This window comes from Anarrhichthys ocellatus, unplaced genomic scaffold (genome assembly GCF_004355925.1).
Source record: "Anarrhichthys ocellatus isolate YVR2014 unplaced genomic scaffold, GSC_Weel_1.0 scaffold127, whole genome shotgun sequence".
In the NCBI taxonomy this organism is placed as follows: domain Eukaryota; kingdom Metazoa; phylum Chordata; class Actinopteri; order Perciformes; family Anarhichadidae; genus Anarrhichthys; species Anarrhichthys ocellatus.
Window position 1 is genome coordinate 578572 of NW_022280157.1, and position 2624 is coordinate 581195.

Sequence of the window (2624 nt, forward strand, 5' to 3'; positions counted from 1 at the left end):
CCCAAACTGGCTGATAAATACAAAGAGGAACTTATGAAGCTTGTGCAATCTGGGTATGTTCAGAGGATTCCCAATGTGCAGGTAGACCAACCGCAGGAAACCTGGTATTTCCCACATCACATTGTCGAACATAACAACAAACATAGAGTTGTATTTGACTGCTCCGTCGAATACATGGGGCAGAACCTAAACAAATGTCTTCCGCCTGGACCAACACTGGGTCCTTCCCTCCTTTGGGTTCTACTCAGATTCCGCCAACACGCCATTGCCATCTGTGGCGATATCAAAGGAATGTTCCATCAGGTACGCCTTTTGAACGAGGACAAACCCCTGTTGCGTTTTATACGGAGAGGGATGCAGCTAAACCAGGAGTCCAGTGTTTACGAATGGCAAGTTTGGCAATGCCATTTGGGACAACCTGTAGCCCAGGCTGTGCTACCTACGCAGTCCATAAACATGTCCAAGATCACTGTAATGGAAATGAGGAGGTCCTTCAATCTGTCAAACATTGTTTTTATGTTGATAACTGCCTCCAAAGTTTCCGTTATTCTCATGAAGGACAAGTCCGTCATTGACAAAACGACGCAAACCTCCCTGATCTGAACAAGTTCAGCAGCTGGGATGATCTGATAAAGGAAACAAAGAATATGCTTCATGGGGCAGCGGATCATATCTCAAACATAGTCCAATGTTATATAAACTCAGAAAGGCATCTTCTGCAACAAATTCAATCAGAGTGTTTCCCTGAGGAATGCAATGCCCATAAAACTGATAAACCCATACCAAAGAGTAGCAAACTCCTCCCCCTGTCTCCTGAATATGACCCTGATCTTGGTCTCATCAGAGTGGGAGGTCAACTTCGAAGAGCGGAGACCCTTAACCATGATAACATCCATCCAATTATATTGGATCCAAAACATCCCATAACCAAACTCATTATCAAGGATTACGATGAGAAACTGCTCCACCCTGGCCCTGAGCGTGTCTTGGGGGAAATTAGACGCAGGTACTGGATTCTGCGTGGTCGTCAAGCCATTCGCCAGCGTCAACACCAATGTCAAGACTGTCAGAGATGGAGAGCCAACCCAGTCATTCCCAAAATGGCAGACCTTCCTCCAGCCCGTCTTAGACTGTTTAAGCCCCCACTCTGGTCCACAAGCATGGACTGTTTTGGGCCTTTCTCTGCGAAAATCGGCCGCCGTACAGAGAAAAGGTGGGACATGCTCTTCAAATGCTTAACAATATGCTGCATTAATCTTGAGCTGCTTAACGGTATGGATACAGTTACATTCCTAATGGCCTTCAGAAGATTTGTCTCACGCAGAGGGAAACCCTTCGAACTACTCTCCGACTGTGGGACTAATTTCAGATTAGGAGAAGCAGAGCTGAAAAGTGCCTTTGAGGCCATTTCACCAGACTTAAAGCAACAATTGGCCCACACACAAGTGAACTTCCAGTTCAATCCTCCATCTGCCCCACATTTTGGTGGAAGCTGGGAACGAGAGATAAAATCAATTAAAATGGCCCTGTGTTATGCAATGTTGCATTAGGAAACCAACCAACAACAGAAATTGTTCTGTACACAGTTTTGATTGAAGTTGAGGGCATTCTGAATTCAAAACCTCTCAGATATATCTCCTTAGACCTTGCTGATCCAGACCCAGTCACACCAAATATGTTATTGATGGGGCGGCCTGAGTCCTCTCATCGTGAGGCAATCTACTGTGCTAGTGAACTCCTTGGCAGAAGAAGATGTCAGATCCTGACTGATCGTTTCTGGACAGCCTTCATTCGCTATTATCTTCCAAACCTCCAAACCAGTCAAAAGTGGGAAACTGAACAGGACAACTTGGTTTTAGGTCAGGCTGTGATGATAGTTGATCAATGCTTTGTTGAGTTGTAGCTGTGATACATTTAATGTATGAGTCGGTGTAGCTCTGTGGCAGAGCATTTGACTGCAGATTAAGAGGTCTACCTTTTGAGTATCCAACATGACACCCTTATTAGCTTTTGCGTCTCTCACAGATTTGATCTTAATCTCTATCTGATTTTCTGCCTTCTTTGTAAAGTGTGTTTGTTTGCTTAAATATGGGACATTTGTAAACAATGATCGTGGGAATCAACAAGAGTTGGACTGGGGACTTCTTGATCTTCAGACAAATCTCTGCAGATGGCAAATAGGTTATAAAGAAGTAACTGTGCAGAGGAGACTGTTTAGCTGGTCAGGATCATTGTGGTTGAGTAGATGTTATGTTGCAGCAACACATGCATCCATCAAGCTGCATCCACTGTTCAGTTTCATATAGACAAAGGTTTCAGCCCAATATCTGTTTAGAGGGTACCCAGAGTTGAACTGGGGGCCTCTTGATCTGCAGTCAAATGCTCTACCACTGAGCTATACCCCCATCTGCTTTGTCACCTTCAGTCTGCGGGTTGCTTTGTTGGACTACAGACAAACCTGTGCACGTGTTTCATGTCATTGGCTACCAGCACTTGTCCTTTTGAGTATCAAACTCTTGCAGCCACTTTGGACCTGAAAGGTAGTAATAGTTGTTTTTCTTTACATAGAAGAGCTGGAATTCATGTAATGATACATTTATTCGCTGTTTTCCTGTTTGCATAAC

The 2624-nt window shown here is 44.3% G+C and overlaps 1 non-coding gene across 1 annotated transcript; it reads right to left on the minus strand.

Annotated features, from left to right (window-relative positions):
- Window positions 1-2333: 2333 nt before the first annotated feature.
- Window positions 2334-2405, minus strand: trnac-gca (transfer RNA cysteine (anticodon GCA)). The gene has a single exon. It is a non-coding gene; the product is annotated as a tRNA-Cys (tRNA).
- Between the last annotated feature and the right edge of the window lie 219 nt (window positions 2406-2624).